The sequence below is a fragment of the Nomascus leucogenys genome, chromosome 10 (assembly GCF_006542625.1).
Source record: "Nomascus leucogenys isolate Asia chromosome 10, Asia_NLE_v1, whole genome shotgun sequence".
Taxonomy (NCBI): Eukaryota; Metazoa; Chordata; class Mammalia; order Primates; family Hylobatidae; genus Nomascus; species Nomascus leucogenys.
In genome coordinates this window covers 47,962,739-47,974,698 of record NC_044390.1, presented here as the reverse complement: position 1 = coordinate 47,974,698, position 11,960 = coordinate 47,962,739, and the positions used below count along the sequence as shown (strand labels likewise).

Here is an 11,960-nt window from a genome sequence, read left to right as displayed (position 1 = left end):
TTCTGCAGGCGTGCAGATCTCAAGAGTGGTGGGGGCTTTCCTCCACCTAGATTTCAGAGGATGCCCTGGAAAGCCTGGGTCCCCAGGCAGAAACCTGTTGCAAGGGTGGGGCCCCCCACAGAGAGCCCCTTCTAGGGCAATTCCAAACAGAAAGGTGGGGTCAGAGCTGCCCTAGGGTAATGCCTAGTGGAGCCGTGGGAAGGGGGCCACTTCAGGGACCCCAGGACTGCAGAGCAGCCAGCTTGCAGCATCTCCTGGTAAAGATTCCAGCCCATGGGCACAGGAGCATGGAGTCCAGCAAAGCCATGATGGGGTGCAGGGGTGCAGGGTGCTGCCCGAGGCCTTGGGGGCCCAAACCTACCAATGTGCATGGGATGCTGGATTGGGAGTGAAAAGAGGTGATTCTCGAGCTTCGAGATTTACTGTCTGCCCTGCTGGGTTTTGGACTTCCTTGGGCTCGTCACTCCCCTCTTCTTGACTATATCTGCTTTTTGGGGTGGGAGTGCCATGCCCTATTCCTGTCCCAGCACTGTATGTTGGAAGAAGATGCCTTGTTTGATTTCGCAGGCTCACAGTAGGAGGATTTGCCTCAGGATGAATTGCACCTTGAGTCTTGCGCACATCAGATTCAGATGGGACTCTGGACTTAGGACTTTCAAGTTGATGCTGGAATAAATTAGGACTTTTGAGCAGGCTGCCATGGCTCATACCTGTAACCCCAGCACTTTGGGAGGCCAAGAAGGGAGGATTACTTCAGCCTAGGGGTTCAGCATCAACTTGGGAAACATAGTGAGACCCTGTCTCTACAAAAAATAAAAAAAATAGCCGGGCATGGTGACATATTTCTGTAGTCCCAGCTGCTTAGGAGGCCAAGGGAGGAGGATTGCTTGAGCCCAGGTATTTGAGGTTACAGTGAGCTATGATTGTGACACTGCACTCCAGCCTGGGCAACAGAGTGAGACCATGTTTGTTTGTTTGTTTGTTTGCTCTTTGTATGTTTGTTTGTTTTGTCTTGTTTTGGTTTTGGAAGTACTGGAATGGAATGAATCTATTTTGTATGTGAGAAGGACATGAGTTGTGGGGGGCCGGGGCAGAAGGCTGTGGTTTGAATGCCCCCTCCGAGTCTCACGTGCACACATAATCCTCACAGTAACTGTGCTGAGAGGCAGGACCTCTGAGCAGCCATTAGGACTAGATGAGGTTAACAGAGTAGAGCCCCCATGATGGGTCTGAGGCTTTATAAGAAGAGGAAGAGAAGTCTAAGCTGGCACACTCAGCACCCTTGCTGTGTGAAGGCCTGTGCCACCTCAGGACTCTGCAGAGAGGCCCCACCAGCAGGAAGACCCTCCCCAGAGGCCACTCCTCTGCCTTGGACTTCCCAGCTTCCAGAAATATAGGAAATACCTCTCTTTTCTTTATTGAAAGAAAGAAATATTTGCAGTGCTGAGTGCCGTGAGCAGGTCCCCTGGTTCCTCTAAGGAGGACACACAGAAGGAGAGAAGGTGTGAGTGTGGCAGAAGATGACCGGGGGAAGAATGCAGGGGCTGGGGGTGCCTTACGCAAGAGGGGCTGCAGCCTAGAGAAGCGTGGTGTCAAGGCTAAGTTTGAAATCTGAATGCCGTTTGCACATCAAAACAAAAAAGACAGGGTTGTCTAGGCTGGTGGAAATTGGGAAGGAGGAGCAGAAAAAAATAACCAAGGAATACATTTCACCGTTAGTTTAAGTGAGTGGTAGATGGTGTGCCATTCTCTGAGATGTGATAAAAAGGGAGGTAAAGGTTTGGGGGTTGCGGTGTCCTGGCACTGAGGGAGGGACTACAGAAGCTGTGTTTCACACATGGCATTCTGAGGTGCCTCTAAAACATCTGAGTACAGATGTCAAAGAGACGGTCGGATATGCAAGGCTGGAGCTCACGGCCAAGGTCTTGGCTAGAGGCATAAATGTGAAAAGCATTTGCACGTATTGAAGGCAAGATGGTAAAACTCCTCAAGAATAAGAAAGTAGTCACTAGTGTCAAAAATTTGCAGAAGGAATAAAATATAAGGACATTTTGCTTTTTGTCCATACATTTGGCCAAAGTAAAGGTGATTGGTGACATTGATGAAGCAGTTTTCATGGAGCTATAGGGCAAGGTTCACATTGTGGACATGGAGAGCCCTTTATCAGCACAGTGGCCAACTAAATAAATAAAAATTATTTCTAAGGCTTATTCCAAAACAAACTCCCAATAATGCTGGATAAAACGCATAAAACAAACCAAGTTTTCAAATGCATAAATTAGCACACAACAATAAGACAAATACCCAGAAAATAAAACCCGGGCAGAAACTAAAACTAAAGTTATAACCATGACCTGCCAGTCTCCCCAGCCAGGGAGCTTGGGTTTTCATGGCTTCAGGGAGATGAAGCCATGGGCCTGAGAGAGCTGGGCAGTTGGAGCTAAGATTTTCTCCTGCCCACCCCACAGAAAGCCAGGAGCTCTGGAGGGGTGCCACCCCCATGAAAGAAAGGCTAGAAACACTGAGGCCACTACACAGAGAGAGAATAGAGAAGCCTGTCCTCCTTGACTTAGGCTCCAGGCATGGTTCCGTTTTAAAGCGGTATCCGCCATATGGTTAAGGAAAACAGCCACTGGCCCCTAGCCGCAGCACCATGTAATATGTATGGCTTCCTTCTCTGTTCCTCCCCTCTCTGTCAGATCTCCCCTGGGAACACAGAATTATTATCCCTGAATCACATGAGACCTTTTCACTCTCCAAAGCTATGGAGAAAGCTACCTCAAATGTCAATGTTCGCATATCCAGTGTCAGAGTCCAGGCTCACCTCTCCTTCAAGGTGTCCAGCTGAACAAACAGCCTTTCACTCCAATACTTTCATCCCAAACCATGACATTGTGAATATATTTTTTAAAAAAGCAAGCCAAGCCCAAACAAATTCTATGTTTATACCTTCCTCCTTTTTTGTTAACCTCTACTAAGGGACCCAATAGTGTTACTTTTGCATGAGAATCTGAGTTTATAATGAAATAGTTCTGCTATGCTCACAGTCTTTCTAGTATTTGTAGTTCTAAATTATGAATCCCTGAGGAGCTTGGCTGGTAGATAATCTATATAACAGACAGCACACTCCATCAGAATTTCTCCTATAAAACAACCAAGAACACGGAGTGTTCTTACTGGGTGATTTTGCTATGCCTGGCTCCCTCTCCCCTATAGTGGGGACTCTAGCAGAAAGATTCTTGGAACCTTGAAAAATGGCCACACAGGGAGCCCGGCTACCAGTTTACCTGTTGTACCTGGATTGCAGCTGTGCACAGTGCTTAGGCTCAGGCCCCATTCATACTAAGAATTCCTTTATTCCTTTACATAGGAGATCAAGAGCACATTTAAGTTTATTTTATTCATTTACAATTTGTATTCTGTTTATTTATTTACTTTGAGATGGAGTCTCGCTCTGTTGCCCAGGCTGGAGTGTAGTGGCACGATCTCAGCTCACTGCAACCTCTGCCTCCTGGGTTCAAGCAATTCTCCTGCCTCAGCCTTTCGAATGGCTGGGATTACAGGTGTTCACCACCATGCCTGGCTAATTTTTGTATTTTTAGTAGAGACGGAGTTTCACCATGCTGGCCAGGCTGGTCTCGAACTCCTGACCTCATAATCCGTCCACCTTGGCCTCTCAAAGTGCTCAGAATACAGGCATGATCCACCATGCCTGGTCTGTATTCTACTTATTTTTTAAAAGATGAGATTAACTCAAAATTACATAAATGTATTAAATATGTTTTTAATCTCTCAAATAATGACATATGCTATATATGCTATATATATATATATGTCATTGGTTTGAGAGATTAAATATATTTAAAAGCAGAATTACAGTTGAGAGATTGAGATCATTTCTGTAATTGTACACTAAATATAACACAGCACTTCCTGGTAGCCAAGGCAAAATCAGAAACAAGTTCAGTTGCCTGGCTCTTTTTTTTATCTTATCAAAGGAAGCGTACCTGTTGTTTAAAAGAAAAACTTGATAATAATTATGAAAACATTAACATCACCAGAGAAAATAAAGCAATTTTTAAAGGTAATGCATGTTAAAGATAAGGCATTTTTAAGTATATAAAATGTGTAAATTTTGTATATATTGCTTATGCCTGGAACCCCAACGACAATCTTCCAGTTGTGTCGATGAAATTGTTCTCGTCACATTTCAGTAGCTTCAGGTTCCCGGTGGGAGAAGGTGAATATTCATTTATTTATTACTTCCTTGGAACACTGCTAAAATAAAAATTATCTGTTGAAAAGGGAGTAAACAGCAAAGAGAAAAAGGCAATCACAAATAATATTATCATCAAATTTTAGAAGACAAATAGTTTTATGTAACAAGTTCATGAATGAAATGGACAGAGAAAGCTGCATTTTAGAAAAGCAACTGGACTGTAGAGGAGATGAAAGCCAGTCTGTCCTCCAGCACCCCAGACAAGACTGGGCTCAGGGTCCTTCAGGAGTGGCTGGGATCAAGAGAATTCTTAGAAGTCTGCAATAGTACACCAGCAGGTCACCTTCCCCACCCACTGGTCCCCAGAGGAGGACGCTCAGTAGGACAGCTTGCTTCTAGCAAAGCCCAAGATGGCTTTACTCTAAAAACGTTGAAAAGATACATGGTGGATGCGAAGGCATTTGGGGTGGACAATGGCAGCCCAGCGTGACACCCTCCTCATTCTGGCAAGGAGAGGGATGGACAGAGGCTTGACGCTCGACCCTAATATTCTCCCCCACCCTACACAGAGCTCCTAGTCAGACACTGTACAAGTGCGGGGCCACCCAGGCATCACCAGCTGCAGGAGGAGAATTGGCAAACAGGAAGGGAAGGACCAAAATGCACAAATAGAAAACATGACCCCAGAGAAAATAGTCAATTAAGGGAACTTAAAAGAAAAGAGAATGTGATTCCTAATTTACTCAACAAGATTCAAAACATGTATTAGCTATAAAACAAAAAGAATAACTGAAATTGGTAAATCAAATACAGATAATGAGAAGGAATGAAAAATATGGGAAGTAAAGTTGAAAGAATCTTCCAGAGTAAAGATCAAAAAGTAAAAAATAAATAAATAGGGAGAGAAAACTGTGCAGGATATCCCATGTCTAATCAAAGCCCCAGAAGAAAAGAAACAATGGATGGGAGAAAATGATCAAATAAATATCGGAAAAGGCTTTTCTAGACTGAAACACTTGATTTTCAGATCGAAGGCAGGAGGATCACTTGAGCCTGGGAATTGGAAGCTGCAGTGAGCTATGATTGTGCCACTGCACTCCAGGCTGGGCAGCAGAGCAAGACTCTGTCTCTTTAAGTTAAAAAGGGTCTACCAAGGTCCCATGTCTGGACACATTCTCATGAAAGATAAGGAGACTATCTTAAAAGCTTTCAGAAAGACAAAAATAAAATCACCTATGAAAAGTGGGAATGAAAAAACAGTATTTCTCACGAGTAACTTTAGACGTTAGAAAAGTTAAAAAGAGGCCAGCATGGTGGGTTATGCCTGTAATCCCAACATCTGGGGAAGCCAAGGAGTTTAAGACAAGCCTGGGCAACATAGGAAGACTCAATCTCCACAAAAATTAAAAAATTAGCAGTGTGTGGTGGTGCATGCCTGTGGACCCCACTACTCAGGAAGCTGAGGCAGGAGGATCTCCTGAGCCCAGGAGTTCAAGGCTGCTAGAAAAAAAACAAAATAAAAATTGAATGGGATAGAGATTTTTTATTGTTATTGTTCATTTTTCTTTAAGTTTTTAATTGCCTATTAAAATATATCTGTGACTTTAAGTCCAAATATGAAACAAACCAAATGAAGCATACTTTTAAGCAATTAATAAAGAGGAAGAAGAAAGACCATTTGACCTTAGTGTTGGGAACAGCCAGTTGTGGTACAGGAGTGAGGTAGATGGACCCAGGGAGAGTGAGGTGCAGCCCTACTCTCCATAGCACAACACTTCTTTAAACCATTGCGTGATCCCCTTGTCTTTTCACTTACTGTCTGCATCTCACCCCTCACTCCCAGGGGACTCCTCCTGTCTGTTCGTCACAGTAACTTCAGCAGCTGGAGCACCACCTGGCACTTTTCAATGCATAAATGAGTGCTTACACAGCCTTAATATTACAAACATTGTTTATTAGATTTCAATTTTAGAAACACAGTTGGGCAAAGAATGGACGACTTAATAGAGGTGGAAAGATGTACTAAGGCCGGGCCTGGTGGGTCACGCCTGTAATCCTAGCATTTGAGAGGCTGAGGAGGGCGGATTGCCTGAGCTCAGGAGTTCGAGGCCAGCCTGGGCAACACTGAAAACCCACCTCTACTAAAATACAAAAAATTCGCTATGCATGGTGGCATGCACCTGTAGTCCCATCTACTCGGGAGGCTGAGGCAGGAGAATTGCTTGAACCCCAGAGGCAGAGGTTGCAGGGAGCCAAGATGGTACCACTGCACTCCAGCCTGGGTGACAGAGTGAGACTCCATCTCCAAAACAAAAACAAACAAACAAATAAAAAAACCCAAGATGTATTAAAGTGTGAATGGCCTTCAGATGTAAAAGTAGAAACATGGCTGATGAAGGATGGATCCTGGAGGGGGAGGCTGGAGTTGATGGAAAAGGCAGAGAAAATGTTAGAAGTGTTGAGATTCTCATCCAGAAAGTGGAGGGCAGAGAACTCCTGGAGCAAGCAATAATGCTGAATTATATTTAAAGTTAAATTAATTCAAGCTGTTGGCCGTTATGAATAATGCTGCTATGGACATTTACTTACATGTCTTTTTGTAGACATGTGTTTTGATTTTCTTGGGTAAATTCCTGTAAATGGAAATGTCTAGAAAAGGCAAATGTATGGAGACAGAAAGCAGAGTGGTGCTTGGCTACTGCGGGGATGGGAGTGATGTTGGCTTTAAACGGGTAGGAGAACATTTCTAGGATGTCAGGAATGTTCTGAAACTAGACTGTGGTGATGGTTGCACAGCTCCATAAATTACCAACACCATTGAATTGCACACTCACAATTTTATGGCATAGAAATTATATCTCAATATTATATTTTAAAAATATAATAAGTAAAACTTCTAAAAGAAAATTATAGGAGAATAACCTTATGACTTGGGCATAGGCAGACACTTCACACACACACATGCACACACAGACACACACACAAACACAAGTGTCAATAAACACACAAAAAAACACTTAACATCATTAGTCATCAGGGAACTGCAAATTAAAACTATAATGAGACACAACTACCAGAACAGTAAAATATCAGCAAAGATATTGAGGAACTAGAATTCTGAAGCATTATTAGTGGGAACATAAAGTGGTACATTCACTTTGGAAAAATGTTCTGGTGGTTTCTTATAAAGCTAAATACACACAACATTTCTGCTTCTAGGTGCATATCTGCAAGAAGTAAAAACATATGTCTGCCCATAACAGACTTGTACAAGTATGTTTATAGCAGCTTTGTTTATGATGAGCAAAAACTCATGGAAACAGGCCATGAGTCCATCAGTAAACAACCAGATAGACAACTGACATAGGCAGAAGTATGAACCATCTCAAAAAACATTATGCTGAGTGAAAAAGAAACGCTGTTTATAAAACATTATTTATTTTACAGATTCTTTCTGTATGAGTTATAGAACAAGGAAAACTAATTTACCATGGAACAAATCTGAACAGGACATTGTCTCTGTGCTGGGGACAGTGTAGGGACGCGGAGAAAACCCTGGGGCAGTGGTAATGTTCAGTACCTCGACAGAGGCTTCGGCTACACAGGAATATGCGTTTGTCAAAACTCATTTGAGAGTACACTTAAGATCCGTGTATTGAATTTTATACACGTTTCATTTCAAAAAGATAAAGAAGGAAAAGGATTTGGCTGAGAGTGAGAGTGGTATTGACTATAAATGGGTATTGGAAAGTTTTTTTTTGTTTGTTTTTTTTTTTGAGACAGAATCTCTCTCTGTCGCCAGGCTGGAGTGCAGTGGCATGATCTCGGCTCACTGCAGTCTCCACTTCCTGCGTTCAAGCAATTCCCCTGCCTCAGCGTGGGGTGGTGGAATGTTCTAAGACTGGATTGTGGTGATGACTGCATGGCTGACTCTGAACTCTGGATCAGTATTGCAGGCTGAAGTGTTGACAGGTGGAGTGCACTGATGTCTCCAACTTACTTTGAAACTCATCAAAAAATAATATGGATTGATGACAGAGGCACAGACAAATGAACAGATGTGCGATAAAGCAAGTAGAGTAAGATGTTGATGAAATAATCAATGTGGGGTGAGTATGGGTGTTCTCTGTGAAATTCTTTGAACTTTGTGTATGTTTGAAAAGAGTCATAATGAAATGTGTGGAACAATGTAAGCAATGGAAGAGCTAAAAATAATACAACTATTAAACATAAAGAAGAGAAACAGGAAGAGGTACTGGTGAGCTAAGTCCTTATTTCTTATTTTAGAGAGTCAATAGATATTGTCTAAATTTAATAAATATTTTAAATTATTTTTATTTTTTTCTTTTTCTTAGAGTCAGTGTCTCACTCTCACCCAGGCTGGAGTGCAGTAGTGTCATCACAGTTCACTGCAGCCTCAAACCCTCAGGCTCAAGCAATTCTCCTGCGTCAGCCTCTCGAGTCATTAGAACTACAGGTGCACTTCATCTTGCCTAGCTAATGTTTTAAAAGTTTTTTTTCTTTGTAGAGATAAGGACTTGCTATATTTCCTAGTCTGGTCTTGAACTCCTGGCTTCAAGTGATCCTCCAGCCCCAGGTTCCCAAAGTGCTGGGATTACAAGTGTAAGCCACTGTGCCTGGCCTCAATTTAATAAATCTATACAGATATACATTCATATTATTTCACACAATGGAGGTAAAGAACAAAGGAAATAAGACAGAAACTATCTAAAGAAATTATCTCTGAGACATAAGATGGGGGAAGTGCATTAAATTTGGCTTTCATAATAACCTTTTGAATTTTTTTTTACCATTCAGTGTATTACTTTGTTAAAAAAAAAAAAGAACACACAGAAAATGTCTCTGAGCCCACAGACATATTCATCAGCTCAAGGACTGCCGAGGACCTTAGCCCAAAGCTCTCTGCCCACTTTCTGGGTCTGAGTGATTGATGATGTCGGGAGTGTCACTGCTGGAAGGAATTCAGGATCAGAACCACTTTTATTTTGTGTCAGGAGTCTGAACTCCGTGGCTGTCTGGTGTCTGCCAGGTGAAGTGCACAGCTAAATGTGTTCAGATTATTCCAGAATGGGTCATTATTGGAGTGGGGAAAACAAGTGCCCACAGACAGTTGAAGCACACGCTGGGTTTTTACTGATTCCCAAAGTTATTCCCTTCCTTCCAAAATACAATAGTTTGATCCCTCTATAGTTTATAAGTGTGATGTTTGGGTTTCATACTCATGTGTGAGATGTGCCTCCCTCAAACCCTCTCATACCACTAGCACGTGATCTGTCTCATGTGAAGTAGAATAAGATAGGTTGCACAACATGGCAATTTGAAAGTTAGTCATCATCTCAATGCAAGCAGATGGGAGAAACTAAGGTGCCTTGCACTTGACCCTACTAGGAGATTTAATCTCATTGCAATGGAAGAAGATGGCTCTCATCTGAATTGTCTGCTTCTATACTTGATGGTACTCTGTGTGCTGAGAAACCTGTTTCTTGCCAAGTGCTCTGTGGCTCTAAGAGCTGGAGATTCTTTGATTTCAAAATTTCCTAAGTCCAGTGCTTCTGGTTGAGTTTGGCTGCTTTCCATAGCATCTAGGAACTACATTGCCGTGGACAATCACCATTTATCCAGCCAGCCATCCATCCAGCCACTTATCTAACAAATACTAATGGAATGAGGAACATGGCGCTCATTCTAGGAGCTCAAAAAACTGCTGTGGACAAGGATGGACAAGATCCTTGCCCTTGCGTAGCTGACTTTCAGTTATTTAGAGCCGCTATAGATACATGTTTGAATGTCACGAAGTAATTGCCTAGGTTAAAAACTGATTGAGGTGGAGAAGATATGGTGGCAAGAGAAGAACTCTTCAAGGAGGTGGCATTTTATCTGGGACAGAAGGTTGAGGATTCAGCTATGAGGAAAGTATGAGAGAGTATATTCCAGGTGATGGGGACCACAAGAACAAAGCCCTGGAATCAGAAGGAGCTTGACGTGTTTGAGAAACAAAATAAAGGCCACTGTGGCTGAATTTTAGTCACATGAGATGAGGTAGAGGAGGAGATTTGGGACAGGTCTTTTAGGACCAAACAGGTCCTAAATTTGGATTTTATTCTCATTTGAATGAGAAATCATCTCATTTGAATGGAGGATTTTAAGCAGGAAAGTGACTTAACAGAATGTGTATTTTAAAAAGATGATTCTGGATGCACTGTGGAGAATGGAAGACAGGAGGATATGGATGGAAACTGAGGACTGTTTTAGACTTTCAGGGCGAGGCAACAGTGGCCTGAATGCCTGTGGTGGTGATAGAGATGGAAAGATGTGGAATAATTTGAGATTCCATGACACTGTTTTTCCAATTGTTTTTTGCCAAATCTGCCATTACTGCACCTTTGGGATGGAAGTCACTCAGTGTGGTGCTTCCTTCAGTGAATCCCTTCTAGTATTCCCTGGGTCCATTCTGGAAGGAGGTATTGGTCTGCCCTGCTTTTGGGAACCAGACAGCTTGCTTGGGACTACAGCGTAGCTGGAGGAGACTTCCTCATTACCTACAAATTGTCCTCATTACTTAGAAACTGTCACATCAGGCAACCACTTGTATCCTTTCCCAGCTCTAATCAGATCCTGCCCCCCTCCATCTCCTGGTTCTATTTTTGCTACTTGACCACACTCTTGGGGAGTCCACCCCAGAGGCCTTACTGCCTAAGACAAGATAATTTCCGTTTTCCCAGTTCTAGAAAATGTGTGGGATTGGTCCATAGTAGACTGACCTATTTAACATGCACACTCCAGAACCAGCCACAAGGGTCAGGGGATGGCACAGCTGTTGTCTTGAGTCAGCTGTCAACTGCTCAAGCTGGTGTGTACAGGAAGGAGCTGGGCACCAGACCCACATTGTCTGAGACCAACAGGAGGACGATTCTTCAAGGCAAATTGAGATGCTGGCAGCAGCAGAAGGGAGAATAGACGGCCCAAAGGCAAACACAGTGAGATCTCTGAAGTAACTTTCAAGCTGTGGCTCCTAAGCTCTCTCTTCCAGGAACCATACTGTATCTAGTCTGCCTTGGAGAACCAGCTTCATCATACAGTGGACTTTCTTGTCAAGGAGAAATGCAGACAAATCTTGTCAGTGACCAGGTCCGATCTTTCAGGGAAGTCTTGCAAGAGCCTAACCCATGGTCCACAGGTTTCTGTGCATTCACTGTGAACAAGCTCCCACTGTTAACGACTGCACCCGGTGTTGCTGTTTCAAAAAGTTCCAGGAAGAATCTCAGCCCTGGAAAACAAAAATGGGTTTGACCCAGAAATGCCTGAGCTGGAGATGAACTTTGAAGAACTCCCCTTGTTAGCGTACTAAAATCCCCACCCAGGGAAGAGCTCATGAACCGTTTTCCGTACATGTGAGGTATGTAGAACATGATCAGTTATGGGCTTTACTCCATCTCCACATTTGATGACTCAGCTCAATAAAAGCCAGGTTTTCACCTTTGTTCTGGGAGGCACTGCTTGGGAACTATCCCCGATGACCTCCTTACTTGCTGCAAGGCATCAAATCCCCTTGTTAAACCTGCCTTGGCTGTCGTCATTGGATGTCACCTGCCAAGCTATTGAACCCACCTGTCATGTGGGTAACAAAATGAGAAATAAGCAATAGGTCTGATTGTCTGGCTGATCATCTGAAGACATGGTATGAAGATATTTATTCAACGCATAATTGTAGGTGTATACC

General features: G+C 43.1%; 1 non-coding gene across 1 annotated transcript; it reads left to right on the top strand.

Annotated features, from left to right (window-relative positions):
- Positions 1-9,418: 9,418 nt before the first annotated feature.
- On the top strand, positions 9,419-9,521 carry LOC115837166. The gene has a single exon (XR_004032195.1). It is a non-coding gene; the product is annotated as a small nucleolar RNA U13 (small nucleolar RNA).
- The last annotated feature ends 2,439 nt before the right edge of the window (positions 9,522-11,960 follow it).